Consider the following 11022-nt stretch of genomic DNA (forward strand, 5'->3'; position numbering starts at 1 on the left):
TATACGCCTGAGGAGTTAACATCTGCCGATTGTAGAGGGTTGATACTAAACGGTAGAAAGATAGATGAAAATTTTGATACACACGGTGTGTGGAGTCAAATGACAAGCCATCACCGTTTCAAAGGGGGAAATTACTCTTATTTGGATATAGATAGAGCCGAATTAAGAGTGATACATAGGTTTTTAGCTAATTCGATTACACAAAGGGGTAAGAACAAGGAAAAAGTAAATGAACAGGATTTGTTTTACCATATGTGTATTCGAGACCCACAAAGCGCTGTAAGTATACCGTATTGTGTGGGTTATTATTTATCAGCTATGGTTCGGGGGATGCGACCGCATAGCATAATAGGAGGTGGTATTTTTATTTCTTTGATTGGTGAATATCTCGGTGTGGATATAAGTCGGGAGGGATTATTAGTAGAAGAACCAGAACCCCGCGATACTATAGGTTTAAATGTATACCATGGTGCGAAAGTTTTGAAGAGGCGAAATAACGCCGCAGTACGATACCATGGTAGACATCCACAGGTGGAGAGAAACCAACAGCAAGGTAATGTAGGAGGGGGGAATGAGATGCAAGAAATGCAAAGGTTTATAGCTTCTCAGGAATACGAAAATGCTAGACAGAGAGCATTTGAAGATTGGCAAGTTCATCAGAACCAAATCATAGCTCATTGCCAACATATAGGTAGAAACTATATTCCTACACCGAAACCCATCTTCCCTCCCTGGTCTATAGAGATGCAGCCACCATATCCTACGTATGACCCTGCCGAAGCATTCTATAGCACCTATGGTTATGCCTGGAACCCCTATTGGTACCATTATCATCCCTAGTATACTTAGTTTTATTTATTTTGTAATTTGTAATTATTGATACGTTTAATACTTTTGTTAATATTGTAATAGTTTTTATAATTGTCTAACTTTTATTCTTAGATTTTAATAATTTTTGAATGTGGGGTAATATACCAAACTTCAAAAATATGTATATATGTTTGCAGTTTATCTTATGTACACAACAGGGTAAAACAACGCATTTTCAAAGACTGACATTAAGTTCAGCAAAAGCAACTAATTTTGACGACAAGATGCAAAATATATGTGAAATAACAACAAGACGGAATGAACAAATGATGTGCACCATTTATCATTCAGCAAACAAACGCCAATATATTTGGAAACTTTGGTAAAATTTAATCATTTTCACACAAATCACCCTCAATAATTTAAATTGTTACTGATTTCTTGCAAATGAGGGCATTGCAAGATCTTAAGTGTGGGAAGGGGTTAAATTCTTTCGGATTTTAAAAATTTTTACTTTATACACTTAGTTATCATTAAAAATACTAGTAAAGCAGTAGTTGTATTAGAATCTAGTGCTCTCTGATAATAAAGAACAGCCCTGGTCTTATATACTGACTACCCAATTCTAGTAAAATTTTTCAAAATTTTCAATTAAATGAACTAAAAATCATGTTTATACATATTTATGAACGATAAAACTAGGTTTTAACACCGAAATTATTGTTACCTCAAAAAGGACATAAATTGAGAAACAAACTAAAATGTTAAAATTCATTTAAAATGGAATAGAGGACGATAAAAAGGAAAATAAAAGCCAAGTGTGGGAAAACTTTACCAAGTTATTCAAAACATATATCACATATTTTTGTACAAACAATTGAAAATACTTTTGTTTTGGACGATAATTAACTGTTTTACCTGAGGAAAGAAAAGAAGAGATGGATCTACACGATGAATCAATTCCATCATTAAAAGGAAGTAAAGTCTTCCGACAAAGAAACGCGCTTCTTGATTTAGGTCATGAAGTTGTCGTCCAGACCAGCTGTAGGTTGACGAAAAATCCAGAAAAGTCATCACTAAAATCAGCAGGAAATCCACGGACCTCAGCATCAAACAGGGTCGCCAAGTGGTCAGATTTATCCTAATCATGAGAAGGATTTATCTCGTACAATGGGGGGGCACCATGCAAATTAGCTGGATAAGACTAATGAATCAGATCCCCAGAAAGGATAATCTCCTTAAAGATTAAAAATCAGCTTTTAAGACTGATATTACTCAATCCTAGAGATTGACCTTAAAGATTGAGAATTCAAACTCATGGAATTCAATGATATCTAAACTCGAGCTTGAACGAGAAAATATTTTGATCAAAATTATAAACCGATTTGTTTTCTGAAAACCCATTTTCAATGCGTTCATTACCATTGAACGTAAAATTCTAGGAATTCACCTGGAATTCATTAGGTCACCTGAACTAAAACGGGTGTCAACCGTAAGAACGGTGGTTGCATAGTGGTCAAAGACAGGACCTTGTGCCATACCGAAAAATCATAAGGGTGAGCTTTACTATTGCTCCTACCAAGGATAGTAATTGCGTCCGACACGTTATAGACCATAATTAAAAGCATGTCAGGGGACATAGCCTTAACAGTTGCTTGTTCAACGCTTTCCTTTACAACCGGACGGTAGTTTACCGAAAGGTAATATACGGGACAAGTGAACTGGACGTGTTGCTTTCCAAATACATGGTTAGCAAGTGGGTGACACAAAACCATAAGTTTTGAGCTAAAATTTTCAATTCTGAAACCCACCAAACCCACAAAAATATTTTGCAAACACCGGTAAAGGGTTATTCCGGAAAACTTATCTAGGGTAAAAACTAGATTTAATTTTCAAAAGATCAAATGTTTTCATAAAGATCCAATTTCCTTAATGGATCTAAATTTTTATAGTCATGTGGGACTGTAAACCATATCGTTACTACCATTGTTTATACCGCCGTATAGAAAATCACTGATGTACAAAGTGTGAAGAATAAAGAAGTGATTCTAGTATTTCAAGACGATATTGCTTGAGGACAAGCAACGCTCAAGTGTGGGAATATTTGATAATGCTAAAAACGAACATATATTTCATAGCATTATTCCTCAAGAAAGACAAGCTTTTAGTTGCAATTGTTCTATTTACAAGTGATATTCGTTTAAATAATAAAAGGTGAAGACAAAAGACAGATTCGACGAATTGAAGACGCAAACGACCAAAAAGCTCAAAAGTACAAAAGACAATCAAAGAGGTTCCAATTATTGATAAGAAACGTCTCGAAATTACAAAAGTACAAGATTCAAAACGCAAAGTACAAGATATTAAATTGTACGCAAGGACGTTCGAAAATCCGGAACCGGGACATGAGTCAACTCTCAACGCTCGACGCAACGGACTAAAAATTACAAGTTAACTATGTATATAAATATAATATAATATATAATTAATTATATTAATTATATATATATTATATTTATAAATAAAAACCGTCGGCAGAGAAAGACTCCAAAGGGGAGAGCTGTAAAAACAAACTCCGCGACTCGCGGAGTTTGAAGGCCAAAATGGCCGCGAGTCGCGGAGACCCCAGTTTTGAAACTCCCTATAAAGCAAACCGAAATCTGATCATTTTCATCATCTTTTTCTTCTTCTTCTCATACGTAAATTATATATATATATTTATAATTTATATTTTAATTTTAATTATAATTCTAATAATAAGGGTATGTTAGCGAATGTTGTAAGGGTGTAAGTCGAAATTCTGTCCGTGTAACGCTACGCTATTTTTAATCATTGTAAGTTATGTTCAACCTTTTTATATTAATGTCTCGTAGCTAAGTTATTATTATGCTTATTTAATCCGAAGTAATCATGATGTTGGGCTAATTACTAAAATTGGGTAATTGGGCTTTGTACCATAATTGGGGTTTGGACAAAAGAACGACACTTGTGGAAATTAGACTATGGGCTATTAATGGGTTTTATATTAACTAAACAATACCTTGTTAATTTAATATACAAACTTATAATTTGACGTATTTATATATAACCACATACGCTTGACTGGGTACGGTGGGCGGGATATCTATAAATACCAATAATTATTCATTTTACCGGACACGGAACTGGATTAATAGTTAATAAACTTGTTGAAACAGGGGTGAATTACATTCAAGGGTAATTGGTGTAATTGTTAACAAAGTAGTAAAACCTTGGTTTACACGCAGTCGATAACCTGGTGTATTCATTAAACAAAGTATTAAAACCTTGTTACAATTCGAATCCCCAATTAGTTGGAATATTTAACTTCGGGTATAAGAATAATTTGCCGAGGACACTCGCACTTTATATTTATGACTGATGGACTGTTATGGACAAAAACCAGACGGACATATTAAATTATCCAGGACAAAGGACAATTAACCCATGGGCATAAAACTAAAATCAACACGTCAAACATCATGATTACGGAAGTTTAAATAAGCATAATTCTTTTATTTCATATTTAATTTCCTTTATTTTATATTTAATTGCACTTCTAATTATCGCATTTTTATTGTTATTATATTTAATTGCACTTTTAATTATCGTACTTTTTAATTATCGCAAGTTTATTTTATTTCACTTTTATTATTCGCAATTTCATTATCGTTATTTACTTTACGCTTAAAATTAAGTCTTGTATTTATTTATTATTTTACATTTGGTTTTAACTGCGACTAAAGTTTTAAAATCGACAAACCGGTCATTAAACGGTAAAAACCCCCCTTTTATAATAATAATATTACTTATATATATGTTTGTATTTTTATAAAAGTAAACTAATATAGCGTTGAGCTTTGTTTAAAAAAGATTCCCTGTGGAACGAACCGGACTTACTAAAAACTACACTACTGTACGATTAGGTACACTGCCTATAAGTGTTGTAGCAAGGTTTAAGTATATCCATTCTCTAAATAAATAAATATCTTGTGTAAAATTGTATCGTATTTAATAGTATTTCCTGCTAAAATTAATAACTATTTTATATACACCCCGCTGCACATCAATGGGATTCGGAATAGAGGTAGTTCTAATGTACATTAGCTTTAACTAGTTGTGGTCCTTGTGGAGCCCTCGCTTCGCGCCGGGGGCTCCGTTTTGAATGCGAAAGTCTTGATCTATTTTGTAAAAAAGAAATTTTTTTCGACATCTAACGTTGAAGGGTTGTTTCTTTTGTGAAAGTTGCTTATTTTAGCTTCTTTTTTTTTTTAAGTTAGTTGATCTATTTTGTAAAAAATAATGTTTTTCGACATCTTTTGGTAGCATTGAAGAGTTGTTCATTTTATGAAAGTTGCCTCTTTTATCGTTGAGAAAGAAAAGAGAGAAAAAAAAAGTTAGTTGAATTTTTTGTAAAAATTTTTTTTTTTCGACATCTTTTGGTAACATTGAAGGGTTGGTTCTTTTACGAAAGTTGCTTCTTTTATCGTTGGTGACAAAAAAAAATGTGAAATGACGAAAATATCCCTGGTTACTATTGGTGAATAGTGAAATAGTGTTTTGTCTATTAGTATATAACTAGTTGTGGAGCCCTCGCTTCGCGCCGGGGGCTCCGTTTTGAATGCGAGTTAAAAAAAAAAGTCTTGATCTATTTTGTAAAAAAGAATTTTTTTCGACATCTAACACTGAAGGGTTGTTCCTTTTGTGAAAGTTGCTTTTTTTAGTGTTCGTTTTTTTTTAAGTTAGTTGATCTATTTTGTAAAAAAATATGTTTTTCGACATTTTTTGATAGCATTGAAAGGTTGTTCATTTTATAAAAGTTGCCTCTTTTATCGTTGAGGAAAAAAAAAAGAAAAAAAAATTAGTTGATTTTTTTTTGTTTTAAAAGCATTTTTTTCGACATCTTTTGGTGACATTAAAGGGTTGGTTCTTTTACGAAAGTTGCTTCTTTTATCGTTGGAGACAAAAAAAAAAGGGCAAAATGACCAAAATACCCTTGGTTATTATTGATGGAGAGTGAAATAGTGTTTTGTCTATTAGTATGCATAGATAATTAGATAATTAATATAGATAATAAATGTTAAATTGACCAATCATCCCACATTAGCTCCTTCATAGTTTTCTGGCGGGGGATGATTCTAACACACCTTTTTTTGATTCTCACACATCTATTTTAACCTTTTACTCTTCTAATAATACTCCATTTCTTTAAATTGGTGTGTGAGGATCAAAAAAGTGTGTGTGAGAATAATCTCTCTTTTCTGGCCTCACTCAAATGTGGATGTCAATCAAGCACTGAAACAGAGCATAAACAAGAACACCAAATAAATGGAGAGACTATGTGCGTCAACTCTAATAGTTAATTGTATATGTGAATTCTAACATGTTTTATCACTGTTAATCTGTATACCAAAAGTTGTTTTATTTGTATATGTATATTCATCAATATTAACAAAACGATATAGTTAAGTTCATGGCTTGATTCTGTAAGGGGAAAAAAAAATAAAAATAAAGAAACTATAACATGTTGGAAATTATTAATAACTTTTTCCATCAATCAAATTACATCATAAATAACAAAACTTTTTATAATTCAACTCTAATATGCATAAACATTCATCGATCAATTAGTCTTTAATCAACCACCACCATTTCTTGTACTCCTCGCCCGAAATGGCACTCTCCATTACACGTTCAGGGTTCATACTCCCATCGTCTTCCATGAACACGTTCATCAAGTTCTTTGAAAATCCGCTAACAAGCGCTACACCATTCTCCTTCCCTGTAACCGGAGTTGCTCGAGAATCCCTCAAATTCCAAAACACAATCTCCGGCACCGACCCTCCATACCCTTTATTATTAAACTTCCTCTTAATCACTTTATAATCAGTCTCCCATGGATTAGTTGAAGATTGATCGAATTCCATATCGCTAAACACAAACACCCTCTTTATCATATCCTTTTTGCTCAATCTCGCCTTAGTTGCCACTTCAAGTATCAAATCAAACACCTTTTGGAAGTTAGTATTCGCACCCATTTCCATTTCTCTAATGAACCAGGTCTTCGATTTCAGATCATCTCCTTCAATCATATGCAACTTGGGGTTTTCACTAAACGTAATCAATTTCCCTTTCCATGGCTCCTCGCTTAATTCCGAAACAAGAAGCCCTAAAGCCACACACACCTCCATTGGTTCCCCACACATGGAGCCTGAAACATCACAAATTGCTAAGCAATTTTTTAACTTCCCTTTCTTTGCCATATCATCCACCATTCTTTTCCATTGAAGCTCTGCCACCTGTCCCCGATCACTACCTTTTGACAAACTTGATATGATCTCGTGTGGAAGCAATGCACCAGCCGCAATTTTGGCCTTACCGGACTTCACATTTTCTTGTTGGGAAATTACGGTCTCACTAATTCCCACCACCCAGCCCAACAATAATAGTAAAGAAATAAGAACAATACACAACACAATATTTAACGTGGAAACTCCAAAACAGGAGAAAAACCACCGGCCCCCAAAGAGAGAAATATACTATATCACAAATTGTTACAATGATATAGACGACTCTCTTAAGCCAACTACACTCTCCAAAATATTTAACTAATACAACTCTCAAACAAGGGTAAGAAAGAAAGAAATAATCAAATACTTAAAGTGTATTGATTGGTGCAATTTGAAAGTGAGGCTTAACACTCCTTTTATAACTAAGTCACCCCCTTCCAAGTTCTTCCTCCCACCTATGTGGGATAACATCCATTTTACCAATATAGCTAGCAACCATATTCATCTTCTAACCAAAACTATAGCCAACAAATCTCCACCTTTTGGATAGAAGAAGATAACCATGCTTCCACATTGCAAGGATAACCGACGTAGATGCTTCCTTGACGACAACTTCAAGATCCTCATCTTCATGCCGCTGACATTATCTCTAACACAAGAAATAAAATTTGCATCTTCATCGAATATTGTCAAGACCCGACAATCATTGTCATAACAGACAATCATAACTCTTAACAGAATTATCATACTCCACCATAAAGAGCATAGCACTTAGAATATCGCATTCCAAGCATTTCACCTCGGCACATGTTGTATAACCTGATGAACAGTTATGGTGCAACTTCCTGTTTGGCTTTCCCTGGAAGTTTCATCAGCTACAACATCAGTTTCCACCACACACCTTGCATCAACGCCAAACCAATGCCCATGTACAATTTGTGAAACCGCTAACGAACATCCCTTTTCATGGTGGCGCGGACACACCATGAGGATGATGTGACTTCAGAAGAATTCGTCACTCTCCGTAACGACGGAGACAATGTTAGCATCTTTGGAGCCATTTGCCGGATTAGCTCCACCTGGACTATTAACCCTTACATGCCCAGTCTTCCCGCACTTTCAGCATGTCAGATTCTTTCTAGAGTTTCTCTTCGGCCTATCCGAACACAACAGTACCGTAGCTTCTGATGACGAGACTCCGTTACCTTCCAATCTTTTCTCCTCGGATAGGAGCTTGCTAGTAACATCTTCAAACTTCAACGTTTCTTTCCCATACATTAGAATAGGTTTCATGTGCTCATAGGACGATGATAAAGATAATATCAACCTCAAAGCTTTATCTTCATCATCCGTTTTAACTCCAATAGCCTCCAGTTCCGAAACAATACCGTTAAGAATACTTAGATGATCTGAAATCTTTGAACCCCCATCCATACGCAGAGTATGAAATTGTTCTTTAAGACACAACCGATTTGAGATGCCCTTGCCCTGGTACAACTGCTCTAGTTTAACCCAAAGCTCCTTTGCCGTTGATAACCCGTGCACATTTGCAAGCACGTTCTTTGCAAGACACAAACGAGTCGCACTTACTGCCCTCAAATCCATATCATCCCATTCTTCTTCATCGAACTTACTGCTAGAATCACTGCCAGGAACAAGGGTGGGTTTACCCATCAAAGCCTTGTGTAAACCGGACTGAATCAACACATCCTTGACTTGAACCTGCCATAAGCCAAAATTGATCCTCCCATCAAATTTCTCTACATCAAACCTCATTGGACTGAACTTCGACATCGTATATGTATCCTATAAACAACACTTTCTCTGATTTTGCTCACGTTTCGAATAGCCAAAAGATGTAGCAGGTAGCCAGGACCCTTTAAATCGGAAATCAACAACTCGCCACTAACAAATCCAACTATTACTACGAATCAGAAAAAATAGTCTAACCAGATACCCTATACGATCAATAGAACTCGTTTTTGATGTGGACGATCCACTCCCGTGGCAACCACAGAGCATACTCCGACTCCTATAACCGAGACCCCCGTCAAACCTGACGATCTGATACCAGTTGTTGGGAAATTACGGTCTCACTAATTCCCACCACCCAGCCCAACAATAATAGTAAAGAAATAAGAACAATACACAACACAATATTTAACGTGGAAACTCCAAAACAGGAGAAAAACCACCGGCCCCCAAAGAGAGAAATATACTATATCACAAATTGTTACAATGATATAGACGACTCTCTTAAGCCAACTACACTCTCCAAAATATTTAACTAATACAACTCTCAAACAAGGGTAAGAAAGAAAGAAATAATCAAATACTTAAAGTGTATTGATTGGTGCAATTTGGAAGTGAGGCTTAACACTCCTTTTATAACTAAGTCACCCCCTTCCAAGTTCTTCCTCCCACCTATGTGGGATAACATCCATTTTACCAATATAGCTAGCAACCATATTCATCTTCTAACCAAAACTATAGCCAACAAATTTTCTAAATACTCCTCAAACCTAGATTTATGGTACTCTGAAAACATATCTCTGTAGAGTGTCATGGCAACTGAAGCTACTCTGTTGTACGGTATCAACCCCCATTGGTTCTGTCCAATGTAAACTTCGGGTAACTGTAACGCTCTTCGAAGAGGCACCAATATTTGTTTCCTTAACCGGTCACGAACACGGTACGCGTAATGTGCTTCTTGTACACCAACGTATTCCGGGTATTCATGACGTGGAAATATCTTCTTTGCAATGCTTTCACATAGCAAAGTTGACCGGTCAAACGATGATTTCAAAGACGGACACCATTTTGCAGCAAGACTGATCTTTTTCAATTCACCTTTTGCCAATAACTTGATATCAGATCGAAGACACTCAGAGAAAAGATCTGAAACTCGATCGTATAAGAATCTGTAGTCCGGGTCCCGATTATATCTTTCAATTAATTTTTTAGCCATTGCAATCCTCTTCCCTTGTCGAATCTTGCTAGCAACCGCCATCTAGGTTTCCACTCTGTTCTTCTCGGCTAATAGCCTATGCTCTCTTGGCACACGCTTCTTTTTCTGTTGATCAATCTTAGAACGAGCCGTTCGAGTTCGAGTTCGAGTTCGGATTCTAGTTTGTGTTCTAGGCTTAAATGGCTTCCATCTACTATAGTGTCCCATAAATTGCCTTGGCCTGCATCTAACAATTGGTTTTGAACGTGATTTTACTCTTTTTCTTACGTCAGCTCCTCCAAGAAGTCTATATAAAATTTCTGGCAAGTCTTTAAAGTACCCAAATTCAGCCATGGAAGCAATATTACAAGCTAATGTTTTAGGGTGATATTTATGAAGCCATAAAGCGGCGGAATAGTAACCTTTTCTATCTGATTTACCCGTACCTCGCACGCCACGTAGGTTGCAGATTAATTTTAACGTTGTTAAAGGGTCATGTTTCCATGACTCCGCTAGGCGCTGAACGAGGGTTGCGCATGGTGTATCGGGGACGATGTGGAAGAAGAAATCGAGACAAGGGTTACCGGTGGATAGGTATGTAGCTGACATGTTTTCAGTGTAACCCATGGGCGGAATATTATTTGGGCGTGAGGCACCCATCGAAGGTCGGTTAAACTGGTGGGACCGGTGGGACTGGTGGATCTCTGTTGGTCCCAGGAGGGAGGTGGTTGTGGGTGATGACATTGACATTGTGTGAATTAGGATGTTTGAATGAGGTTAGGGGGTCAATGTGTTTATTTATAGATCGGGTTTATTACTATGGCATTAAGTTATGCTTGGAAAACACGATTGTAACTGATCAATATTCAATATTTCAATTCAATATTATCAATAAGAATAAAATACGCCGCATGAAATCCTTACTAAAATATGAGTGAGTATGATTTTGGTAATGGT

General features: G+C 36.0%; 1 pseudogene; it reads right to left on the reverse strand.

Moving 5' to 3' along the window:
• Positions 1-6455: 6455 nt before the first annotated feature.
• On the reverse strand, positions 6456-10692 carry LOC139859033 (uncharacterized; annotated as a pseudogene).
• Positions 10693-11022: the final 330 nt, after the last annotated feature.

Source organism: Rutidosis leptorrhynchoides, chromosome 7 (genome assembly GCF_046630445.1).
Source record: "Rutidosis leptorrhynchoides isolate AG116_Rl617_1_P2 chromosome 7, CSIRO_AGI_Rlap_v1, whole genome shotgun sequence".
Lineage (NCBI taxonomy): Eukaryota > Viridiplantae > Streptophyta > Magnoliopsida > Asterales > Asteraceae > Rutidosis > Rutidosis leptorrhynchoides.